The sequence below is a fragment of the Protopterus annectens genome, chromosome 8.part0 (genome assembly GCF_019279795.1).
Source record: "Protopterus annectens isolate FY-2018-M chromosome 8.part0, PAN1.0, whole genome shotgun sequence".
NCBI classification, from domain to species: Eukaryota; Metazoa; Chordata; order Ceratodontiformes; family Protopteridae; genus Protopterus; species Protopterus annectens.
The window spans coordinates 1003322707-1003336501 of record NC_056741.1 but is presented as its reverse complement, the minus strand read 5'-3'; positions in this window follow the sequence as shown (position 1 = coordinate 1003336501).

Genomic DNA, 13795 nt, shown 5'->3' with positions numbered 1-13795 from the left:
TCACAATTCTGCCTCATATCCTTTCCAGCATATTACCTTTTCAACTGTTGTTTGCAAACTTTCTCTCATTTTTTGCAGCCCTGAATCTGACAAGTAACAGATCTACTTTCTCAAACCAACTACTGTGCAGACAATGCCCAGGCAGACATCAATGAGTTTTTTTTCAGTGAGTTGTGATTAGATGAACAATTAGTTAAGCAATGAGATGAAATTAACTGTGCCCTTATATATAAATATATACTTTGTTCATTTATTTATGTTTCATTTGTTGACTGGACTAGTCATACTAGGCTAGTAGCCTCTTTTTAGGGGAGACCCAAGGAGGTAAATCAGCTAGGGGATCAGGAAACTTTCGATACTATTTTTGATAGGTGCCATGAGATTGTTTACATCCACCTGTGCTGCCAACAACTGAAGCAAATGGGAACTCAGTTTAACATCTCATCTGAAGGACAACACACTCAAGAGTACAGTATCCCCCTTATGCTGTGCTGTAGTGTCAGCACTCTTGATTAACTTGATGTGGAAACAGAACCCAGAGCCTTCTGCACCAAAGGTGAGGGTGCACACACTCACTCACACACACACACACACACACACACACACACACACACACACACACACACACACACACACACACACACACACACAAAACACACACATCTGTGAGTGTGTGTGTGTGTGTGCATCACTCTTTAACAGGAAGATTATGTGTTTTTTGTAGTGTGAGCTACATCCTGTTTGAACCCCTACTTGCAGATACATGTGAGGCCCTGGTAAAATCTTTTTGGGAAATGCCTACCCAAAAGGCAATGTTTAGTGTCTATACTGGACAGATAAATGATGTGTATGATTACAGTGATACATATTAGCTACAAATTGTGGAACACCTTTACTGTCCATCAGTTTTGGATGCACATAGCACCTTTCTTTTTGTATGTGAGAAATTAGATGAATGTGTATATCAATGTATATAGACAGATAGATACAGATCTATCCAGATAACTGAAAAAGGGGTTTTGCACCTCATTTTCATTCTTCAAATGCACTCATTGTTTCTTAGCAAATGGATACTCGCATCTAATCAACCTACACCTCATACACCAAAGCAGTATCATATCCCAGGTTTATCTATTAACATGTATTTTCACTAGTACAATGAGATCATATGTGAAAAATTACACAGTAAAATAACCATGGTTAAAGCTAAAATTCTTTAAGATTGCTGTTATTCCTCAGCCATTTCTTCATGCATTATTAAGTGTTGTTCTTTTATTTAACATTGGCAAGTTATTGTTACATCTGTATATATTGCATAAAAAAACAATCAGAGCTTTGTAATTCCACCTCATCAAAACTGTAAGAAAGTAAATACATGTTGCCATATCCTCAAAAGAAGTGAAAATGATCTTCAGCACATGACAGTAATATCTACCAGCCAGTTAAGATTGTTGAATTTGTAAATGTAATGAAAGCAGTGTGCATGCTGCAAGAGTTCATAATGAATGGTGCCCAGTTATGAAGCATTTTATGAATTCTTTTAAGACTGGACCAGCATCTATGGCCTTATGTAAAAGGTGAGATATCAACAGGTTAAATATAGAGCAACAGAGGTCCCATAAGCTATACACACTGCTATAAAAGAAGCTAACTTAATTGCATGAACTGTAAAAAGCACACAGGATTGGTCATTTCTGTCACAGTTATCTGAATCCTTGATGCATCAAACCAACCAAATCTCTTATTATGCTGCAATCTGCTTTTACCGCAAACACTATTATTTTAATCAGATTTTACAGTATGCATCTACTGGCTGGGCCATTCATGCAATTAAGTCTTAAAGCTTCAATTATTTATAGGTTATTACTTTGAAATCACCTGTATTTGACCCTCAATCTGCTTGTTTTAATTTCCTGCCTGAAGGAGAAAGCAGTCGTTTTGAGATGGCACTTCATTTGTCATCTGCATGTTATGTCATTTCTTATTTTGCTGCTTAAGCCAACATTATTTAATATCAAATGTTAAATGCAGGAAATCAAAAGCATGCAAAATAAAATTCAAATTATTTGCTCATTATAATGAATTAATACAATAGGAAGCTGTTACAGCTGCTTGAAGTACAAAATGCTATATCTGCATATTTAAACTTGAGCAAAGATTATAGAACTCCTACAATTTACTCTGCATGCTTAAAAATATATTATTTGCAGAACTTTTGATGTAAAAAAAAACGTGAATAAAGAAACACAGTAGAACTGTTATCTCATCTGAGAATCTGCCATAAAAATATAAATTATGCATATGTATTACAAATTGTTAATACACAAACCAAACTACTGAATAATATGAGTTAGAAACGAAGTTTTGAAACTCTGAACCATTTAAATGTAGATCGCCATACAGCACGGAATGCTATATTTACTGTTTTCCTTACTGTACTGTGATCTTGGAGTTGGTTTATTTAATTAGCAGGGCGTGCAAGGGGGCTTGCCACCTGCAAAAGCATAAAAAAAAATATTTTTTTTGTCTTTATTTGTTTTCAAAACTTTGATCTTATGGTCTCTGTGATGCCCCTGCACTGGCCCGGTAATCAAAAAGCCTCAGTTCTCATCACTGGCAACAGTGGGGGATGTATACAATGGGAGGGTGACAAGTGCACACAAAGTTAAGTGCAATTTCCCTTAGGAACACACAGAGATCACATGCAGTCTGGGGCTGGTTTCTCCCTCTTTCTCCAGGTTCCCAATAAAACTCCCCAATGGCACAGCTATAGGGTTGAGATCTCAGCTGAGTGGCCAAACCAAGACCTCCAGCACACTCTCTGTCCAACCAGTGTTTCGTGTCCCTGAACAAGCAGGTGATACTCATACACACTTTGACCTTTGATTTATACATACACACATACCTGGGAAAGGCTGGCACAGGTTTACCAGCTATGTTCCCTTCTGCCCAGACTATAAGATAGTTTCGACCACCACCAGCCACTACTTATCAGCTACTTTAAGGCCCTTAGCAAAGGGTGTCCAGTATTACTGTGTAATGTTACTAGTAATCCAAACGGTAGTATGACCAAGAGTCTTGCAATTAGTAGTGGCCTGTACAGTGTCACCAAATAGATATGCAAGTACTCTAAGAGCTTAAATATCTCTAGACAGACAAGCCACAATTGAAAGGTTTAAATATATTTAATATCAAATAATAAAAGAACAAGGAAATACTCACTAGATCATCACAGTAACTTCAGATTTCAAAATCACAGGAAATATTTAAAATAACATTGCAGAACAGTCTCAAATAAATACTGAAAACATCTAAACTAATATTTACTATATTCCTTACTGAAGCTAAAAGAAATTACTGTACCCTAATTAACTTATTTACAGCAAGTGCAGAGGGGGTGAGTGAATGCTTTCAGGTGAAAGACAAAGTACAAAATGCCTCCCCCCCACCAGAGAGTTTTGATATCTCAAATATTGCTACCGGGATACTTGCAAGATGACATCACTTTTTATCACCTGACTGCAATTCCTAGGCTCACAAACAGCCCCCACTGATGCAGCAGCTAGCATCTCCCTGTGAAAATATATATCTCCCAGATCTTTGCAACTGCTGGAAAACATAAAACAACAAAACACTTACAAAACAATGCAGAAGGCTTCATATTTTTAGACATCCTATCTCCTTGCTGCATTGAAACCATCTCTTTTATTACATGGTTATAAAACATTTTAATTTCAACTATTTTCCTAAAGTTTTGCAAGTTAACCTTCTATGTTCCAGTTTCCACTGTTAAAATATATATGTTTGCACAGCTACAGTAGTGTATATACAGTTCTGTTCTCTTCCAGTAGGGTACACTGTGGATACATCTTTTAAGCTCAGTACCATACAAACCCTGTTCAACACATACTTCTTTACCAGCAGTTTAATATACATATAACATACAGTTCTAATACATTTGTAAGACAAGCATATGAATCATGTTGATATTCACAAATGACATATGATTATTTACAAAATTCCAGATAGCTGGGCTGGCAGTATTTCCTTTTGTGACATTTCTTCCCCCAAAAAAACTCAAGCTAGTTTTTCAAGTGACCCTTTAGAAACACTGCTTGAGAGGGTGAGTCTGTCTGGGAATACATTACCCCATACCTTGTCATGAGAGCCCATCTGCATTGGCATTGCTAACTCCACTGCAGTGCTGCACTATCGTATCATGTGCCTGCAACCCTAGGCTCCACCTTAGTAATTTGGCATTTTGCTTGCTGGCTCAATGTAGCCATGTTAAGGGATTGTGATCTGTAACTACAGTGAATTTCCTTACATACAGATAAGGCTAAAGTTTCTGCAGTTCCCACACTATGGCTAGGCATTCCTTTTCTACATCTGCATAGGATTCCTCCCTGGGTTGCACCCTACAATTGAGATATACCACAGATATACAAATCCTGTGATGGCTAAATGGGAACCTGACATAATAGATCAGAAAAGGGAAATACAACAAAAAAATTATTTTTACACCAGTTACCTGGATGACATATTTATGATCATCAGAGGTGACTACAATATGGCTAATGAGTTAGTGACATACTTCAACAATAGTACAGATTTTTTAAGATTTACGTACCAATTTGACACTGACACTATGGCCTATCTAGATGTTTGTATCAAAAAAGATAGAGACAAAGGTGAATATGTAGCAAACATCTACAGGAAGGAGACATGTTCCAACTCTGTCCTGCACTTCTTCAGCAACCACCCATTCCACCAAAAATGAGCAGATGTAAAAGGACAACTAGTAAGAGATGCAAGAATGGTGACGAAAGTCATGGACTTTATACTAGAATGTCAGAATTTAAAGAACATGTCCATCAGGAGGGGGTACCCTGATACATTAGGTGAAGATTTAATAACCAAAGTAGCCACAAAAAAGGAGGAAGGTATTTTTGTACCCATCCTTGAAAACACAAGTAAGAGAATAACTAATGCATTGCCAGTATGTAACACAACAGAAATTTAACTATGAGTTTGATTACAGCATTTACTTGTGATGCCAGTAACATATTGAACATGTTACAGAAAAACTGACATTTTTTGACCAGTGACCCTATATTATGTCAGAAGCTGGGTACTAACCCAAAAGTCATATTTTGGAGAGGTCAAAACCTTAAAAGTCTATTAGAATATCCAATCCAGAGAGAGTGTAGAATTACAGGAATGTATAAATGTGGCATGTGTCTGCAGTGTAAGGTTGTTGAAGTGGGACATATATTTCATGTTAGACATAATAAATATAGAATTAATAAGAGGTTTGACTGCAATTCCAAAAAGGTAGTCTACCTGGCTCAATGCAAACTATATCCCGCATACCATATAGGGAAAACTGAGCGAAAGATCAAATAACGGATCTATGCGCACCAGTATGCCATTTCAAGAGGCAAACTAGAGAATGCAAATGTTAGAGGAGGACCTAGCTCACTAAAGTTAGACAAACTAGAACTCTACTGGCAAATTTTGGTTAATGCCTATAGTCACCTAGGCTTAAATGAAGCGTGCTCAATTTTATGTCTCCTAAAATTAAAGAGCTTAGTAAGATAAGGTGAACTAATATTAAAATATATTGAGTGTATAAATTATTAATATTATATTGTAAATTGATTGTATTCTTAGTTTATGTATTTATATATGCATTAGGTACAATTGTATGCTTGTAGTGGTTTGATTTTGATAATTTTTAAGGTATGATGAAGTTAATATTTTTTTTAAGACAAAATTATTTCAGTAGTAGTTGTGTTAGGAGGTAGGGCTGTATGTTAATAAATATGTATATTACTCTACCCATTTCATTGGAAGCTTGTAAACACATGACTTGATGATTCATTATTTAATTAATGGGAGGGTTATGTATGATTTTATTTGAAGAAGTCTGAGCTTTTCTCAGATGAAAAGCACTTTATGTGGATGGAATAAATTTTATGTCTTTTTGACATTTTTACTTGTGCATTCTGACCATTTTTCTTGCCAGCATTCATTGTGCTTTTATGAGAGCCCATCTGCATTGGCATTGCTAACCCCACTGCGGTGCTGCACTGTCGTATCATGTGCCTGCAAACCTAGGCTCCGCTTTAGTAACTTGCCATTTGGCTGGCTGGCTCAATGTAGCCATGTTAAGGGCTTGTGGTCTGTAACTGCTGTGAATTTCCTTCCATACAGATGAGGCTGAAGTTTCTGCAGTTCCCACACTATGGCTAGGTATTCCTTTTCTACAGCTGCATAGCATTCCGCCCTGGGTTGGAGCCTACAATTGAGATATACCACTGGGTGCTCTTCTTCCCCTGAAAAAACCTGGATGAGTACAACTCCCACCCCATAGTTGGAAGCATCCATCTGCACAACAAATTCTTTGCTGTAATCTGGACTGGCCATCACAGGAGGACCTCCCAAAGCTCCTTTAAGCTTCTGGAATGCCTGCTCACATGCTAGGGTCCACATTACCTTATCTGGCATGTTTTCCCTTGTCAGGTCTGTGAGGGGAGCAGCTATGGTACTATAAATCGGGACAAACTTTCTGTAGTACCTTGCTGTCCCTAACAAATGCCCTCACCTGCTTTTTGGTAACAGGGACAGGCCATGCCTGAATGGCTTCCACTTTGGCAGGTACTGGCCTGATCTTACCACTCCCCACTCTATGTCTCAGGTAGGAGACCTCTGCCATACTCACCTGACATTTGCTGGGCTTAATGGTCAACCCTGCCATCTGAAGTCTGCCCAGCACCTTCCTGACATGCTGAAGGTGCTCTTGCCAGGAATGGATGTAAATGGCAATATCATCCAGGTAAGCAAGGCCGAAATCTCCTGCTTCTGCTAGGATATGATCTACCAGCCTCTGGAAAGGTGCTGGGTCATTTTCCATCCCAAAGGACATCTTTGTGAACTCATACAACCCTAAATAAGTCACAAAGGCTAACCTCCCTCTAGTGCTGGGAGTCAAGGGCACCTGCAAGTAACCCTTGGTAAGATAAATAGTGGTAATATACTTAGCCATACCCATCTGCTCTAGAGCTTCATCTGTCCTAGGCATGGGGTAAACATCTGACTATGTGTGACTATTTAATTTGCTGTAGTCCACACAAAACCTGGTGCTGCCATCCTTCTTTGGTACCAGCACCACTGGTGATTCCCAGGGACTGCTGGACTCATGGATTACCCCTAGTTCCAACATTTCCTGTATCTCCTCCCTCAGAATCTGTTTAACTTTCTCAGGCACCCTATAAGGGGCCTGCTTAATAGGACTTTGGGGTCCTGTATCCACATGGTGCTGCACCAGGTGGATGCACCCTGGTTTCCCAGAGAACATGTCCCCAAACTACTGTAACACTGCTTGGATTTCTTGAACCTGGTTAGGGGATAGCTGCTAGGACATTGCTACCCCTTCCACTGGGGTGTCAGTCTGAGCTCACTGAGGAAATCAGTCACCAGTTCCCCTTCAGACTCCTCCTAACATCCACTGCAAATATGCTGCACAAGGTCCTCCCTATCTTAGTAAGGTTTCATCATGTCAACATGGTACAATGTATGCCCCTGCCTCCTGCCTAACAGTTCTACCATGTAGTTTACATCACAGACCTTCATTGCCACCTTGAAGAGTCCCTCCCAAGCTGCCTGCAGCTTGTTGTGTCTGACAGGAATGATAACCATTACTTGCTACTCCACAGCATACTCTCTAGCTCGAGTATTTCTGTCATACCAGAACTTTCTCTGATCTTGGACTTCTGCCAGGTTCTCCTGGGCCAAGCCCATGAGCTCCCTAAGCGTTGTCCTGAAGTTTAGGACATATGCCACAGCAGAATCCTTGTGGGATTAACACTCACCCTCCCACTCATCTTGAATAAAATCTAGAGATCCCCTCACCCTATGCCATACATCAAATCAAAGGGTGAAAAAACTGTGGATTCATGGGGAACCTCTCTGTAAGCAAACAACAGATGGGAAAATATTTGTCCCACTCCCTCTTGAACTGGTCTGCAAATGCCTGTAGCATGGTCTTGAGTGTAGAGTTTAACCTCTCCACAAGACCATTAGTCTGGGGATGGTAGGGGGTGGTCTTTAGGTGCTTCACCCCACAGTGCTTCCACAGACAAGCCAGCAGGTCTGACGTGAAATTGACACCTTTGTCATTCAGTATTTCTTTTGGGAAACCTAACCTGCTGAAAATCTCTAACAAAGCATTTTTCACCTTGTCTGCCTCAAAGGAGGATAGGGCCATTGCTTCCTGGTATCTGGTAGCATGATCTACTACTACTAGGATATACTTTTCCCTGTGGAACTTGGGGTATGCAGAGGCCCCACAATATCCATAGCTACCCACTGAAATAGCACCTTGATCACAGACAAAGGCATCAAAGGAGTTTTGACCTTGTCTCCTGCCTTGCCTACCTTTTGGCATTGATCACAGGTCCTGCAGTACCCTGTTACATCTCTAGAAATCCCAGGCCAATAAAAGTTCTGCATAATATGTCTTTTGGTATGCTTATTGCCCATATGACCTGCAAAAGGAATATCATGGGCTATGTCTAGAAGTGCTAGATAGTAGGCTCTGGACACTACCAACTGCTGTATTCTCTGACCCTCTAGCCCTCCCTCAGGGGTCCAATCTCTGTACAGTAACCATTTGTCGCAGTATACAGATTCCCCTTTCCACTGGGAATCAGGTGCTTCATTGGCTACCTCCCTCAGGCTTTGTAATGTAGGGTCTGACAGCTGAGCCTGTCTCAACTCTCTGTTTGTAACCATTCTCAGCTCCCCTTCCACAGGAAGTAAGGTATTCTCTAGCAGCTGTGCCTCACTGTCAGCCTGGGCACTATTACTCACCTTTGCCCTTGTAGGCACTCTGGCCAAGGGAACTTCAGTATCCACAAGCAGCTGTGGCTCACCTTCAGTCTCACTTCTACAGGGTAGTTCCCTCTCTGAAGTAACCACCTCCCCAGTTCTGGCTGCAAGTGTACAGTCTGTCTGCCCCCCCCCCCCAGGCTACCAAACCCACATGCTTGTCTCTGAGCCTGACTGTCACTGCATGCACACAAGGTACTGCATTATCAAAATCATTCCCTATCAGGACATCTACAGAGATATCATCAAACACACCTACTTGCTGGCTTCCTTTTCCGCACTCCCAATTAAGGTGAACCCTAGCCAAAGGTATTTGGAATGGAGTCCCTACTAAAGCTCCAACTGGAGTATACTGCCCAGACAAGTATTGCTCCTCTTTAACCATTGCAGGCTTTACAATGGTTAGGTCAGAGGCTGTGTCTCTATTAGCAGTGGCCTCTTTTTCATCTACTAAGATAGGATATAATCTCTTGTAGTAGTTCAGTACCCTTGTTGTCTCCAGACAGCTTACTGCTGGCATTCTGTCACTCCCACTAACTGGCTCACCCCCCCTTTTGTTCCCACGTTGCCTCCATGGACATCTAAATGTACATGGCCTCACTGGTTGCATTTAAAACATTTAACTCTTGGACCTGGACATGTGCCTGGATTAGTGGCTTCCCCTGTTACTGGCAGATTCTGTTGGGGCAGTCTAGGCTGCCCACCATGGGTTCCCTTAGAACTATGAGCAGCACTGAGTATCCCTTTTCTGTACAGTGATGCCCTGCTTGCTAGGTATAGGTCTTCCTTTTCTCCAGCTCATCTGCTGTGTTACATTCTCTATCTGCTAACCAACCAGATTCTCATGTCCTCAAGCAAAGTGCTAAGGGCTTGTTCCCTCACCAAAAGTTCTGCCAGATGTTCAAAAGTGGTGGCCTGACATCCACTCACCCACCTATGAAAATAAGTGCTTAGTTCAATAACATATTCACACATACGTTCCTCTGTCTTGTGTCTATGCTCACAAAACGTTTTCCTATAAGCTTCAGGTGTTAACTTAAAACATTCTAACAAACTATTTTTGACCATACTATAATTTAAGCAATCAGTATCAGACAATTTAGAAATAGCAGTTACAGCTTTACCATGGAGTAAGGGTTCAGGAACCATACCTAAAGCCCTTGGTCAACATTATACTGTTTACATACTCTTTCAAACTATCAAAATTATCCCCCTCTGTAAATTGTGGAAGAAATTTAATGACTATTGTTGCTTCTGGGGTTTGGTTACTCCCTTCCCCATTACCTTCATGACCCTGGCGAAGAGGCAGCATCTCCTTTTCATGTTGCCTCTGCCACTCACTCTCCTCAGCTTCCAGATGTCACAATTTCTCATTTCTCTCAGCCTCTAGGTGACTCACTCTCTCTGCTGTTTCTATTTCCAAATGCTTGGCATCCAATTCAAGTCTCTAACTCCAGGTGGATTTTTAAGTCCTCTGTGGAAAGGTTCAACTGTCCATTTTCTGAGAGTTGTACATCTCCAAGGCTACCCTGGTTGTCCTCATGATTGCTAGTTTGTGATGTAGCTATGCCCAAGGCTGAAATCATTTCTGCTTTAGTCAGGATAGCATGCACCAGTCCTTTAGCATGCCACATCTTAGCCAACTGGTTCCTTGTCAGATTGCCATACTCCTCTGCTGACATGTTTGCCTGCTCTCACTGACTAACTAAGCTAACAAAAAATAAAAAATAAAACAATTGTGATATGAAACTCTGAATGTCCACTGTGTGGCTGATTGAAAGTACAAACACCTTCCTTAGTGACCACTGTTTGCAGGCTTCAGGAATTCAGTATCCACAACACTGAATCCTAATATGCAGATATCCCACCACTACAAGCCAGTTATGTGATGTGGATATCCCTCCACTGCCCCCCAATTAATATGCGACACCCCTGCACTGGCCCATTAATCAAGGAGTCTCAATCCTCACTACTGGCAACACTGGGGGATGTACATACTGGGAGGATAAGTACACACACAGTAAATTGCAATTTCCCTTAAGAGCACAGAGAGACCGCAGTCAGTTTGGGGCTGGTTTCTCCCTCCAGTTGAGATCTGAGTTGAGTTGCCAAACCAAGACCTCCAGCACCCTCTCTGTCCAAAGAGCGCTTCGTGCCCCTGCCCAAGTAGCTGGCACCCACCCACCCACACACACACACACACACACACACACACACACACACACACACACACACACACACACAGTTTGATGATTGATTTATACACACATGCACAGACACACACACACACACACACACACACACACACACACACACACACACACACACACCTGGAAAAGGCTGGCACAGGTTTAGTAGCTATGCCCCCTTCTGCCCAGACTATAAGGTCGTTTCCATCTCCACCAGTCACTACTTGTCATCTACTTTAAGGTCCTTAGCAAAGGGTGTCAAATCTTAATTTGCACTGTTACTATTAATCCAAATGGTAGTTTGACCGAGAATCAGACAATTAGGAGTGGCCTGTACAGTGTGACCAAATATTTAGGCAGGTACTCTAAGTGCTTAAATATCTCTAGACAGACAAGCCACAATTGAAAGGTTTAAATATATTTAATAATAAATAATAAAAGAACAAGGAAATACTCACTAGGTCTTCACAGTAACTTCAGAGTTCAAAATCACAGGAAATATGTAAAACAACATTGCAGGACAGTCTCAAATAAATACAGAAAACATCTAAACTAATCTTTACTATATTCCTTACTGAATCTAAAAAAATTACTGTACTCTAGTTAACTTGCTTACAGCAAGGAAAGTGCAGATGTGGTGAGTGGATGTTTCCAGGTCAAAGACAAAATACACAATGCTCTCTCTCTCTCTCTCTCTCTCTCTCTCTCTCTTAGAGAGTTCTTAAATTAATATCTCAAATATTACTGCTGGGGTACTTGCAGCATGGCATCATCTGACTTCAGCCCCAGGCTCACAAACAACCACCACTGATGCAACATCTAGCATCTCCCTGTGAAAATACATATCTCTCAGATCTTTGCAACTGCTGGAAGACATAGAACAATAAAACACTTACAAAACAATGCAGAAATCTCCCTAGTTGTAGACATCCTGTCTCCTTGCTGCATTGAAACCATCTATTTTATTATGTGGTTATAAAACAATTTAATTTCAACTATTTTCCTGAAGTTTTTCAAGTTAAACTTCTATGTTCTAGTTTCTATTGTTAAAAATATATACATTTACACAGCTACAATAGTGTACATACATTTCTGTTTTCTTCCAGTAGGGTACACTGTGGATACATCTTTTAAGCTCAGTACCATACAAACCCTGTTCAACACACACTTCTGTACCAGCAGTTTAATATACACATAACATACAGTTCTAATACATTTGTGAGACAAGCATATGAATCATGTTAATATTTACAAATGGCATATGATTATTTACAAAATTCCAGATAGCTGGGCTGGCAGTATTCTCTTTTGTGACAGGGGAAACAGGAAAGATATAAAGAAATGTCAAGAAATAATGAACGGTTGTGATTTGAAACCAGGAATTATAAGGAATATTAATCATAAATGGGGAACTATAAAACAGAAACTGATGACAATAAATATTCATTAACTATAAAGGGATTAAAAATTGGATATTTTTATTTTATTTGCATTTGCTTACTAGGGTAGTGCACTGATCAAATGTGCCCATTTTCTGGCACAGCCCAGCTGGAAGTATTTACAGTTGATACAGAGAGGTATATATGAAACGTATACATTACTTAATCAAGTATTCATAGATGTTACAAAACAATAACAATAAAAATGCAACGTACAAAAATACAAGGTGCACTAAGACAAATTAAAAACAAATCAACGTGGAAATAGATGCAACAATTTAAAGTTTTAAATCAGGCAGATGCTGAAGATGGTTTGATAAGTTGGATATTTCCATTTGGCAATATGGAGTGTTAAAGATTAAGACAGGACAAACATTAAAAAGTTTGATGGGTAAGTTAAATGAACTCGAAGAACTAAAAAGTGCTGAATTTACTGTTCCTAAATGAATGCAGTCAGTGAAGGTTTAAGGCGATGGTTTATTAACAATCTTCTTCTAGTCTAATGTTTAATTTCCTCAAACTCTGTTTGCCTACAATTTGAAAAATGTCCACATGGATCAGTGCTCTGTAGATATGTATATAAAATGCTTTTGTGGAAAAACAAAGGCACTCCAAAAATATTAATTGTGCAACCAAGCAAGCAGTTTGGTAAGCCACAATCTGCTTAATATAAAACTGAAATGAGATAACACAATCACTGTGTCAGCAAATGCATTCATCAGTATAGTCAGATACCAAAAAGCAAAATATGTTGTCATTTCAGAACATCCTCTAAAAAAATGCTCAAAAGTTAGGGGTGAGTGAGGTACAAATCGCTCTTAGCAAAACTACAACTTTGTGTTCTGAAACTGCCACTCTACAAGGATAGTATAGGAAGCCAGAAATGATGAAAGTCTTCAAGTAGGTCACTATAAACATCAAATCAAAAATGGATGATACATCACTATCCAGTGATACACAACTAAACAATCAACACAAATTCACAGATCAGTGGAGAGCAAGTTGTATAAATCCCTAGATCACTAAACAGCAGGAATTAAGCTGCAAAACCTCCAAAAACATGAGTGTGAGACCAGCATTAACATAGACTAATAAAGAAGTAATAATTAACTAAGTACAACCACCCACATATTTCACTCAATTTAAATTGCAGTTTTAATTATATTGCAATTTGTTTGGACAAGTTTTGTTTTCTTGCTTATTTATTTTAATATGCTTGTTAGGTATTGTATTGCCCTGTCTTGATGCCCAGGTCATGATTAAAAGTTAATCTCA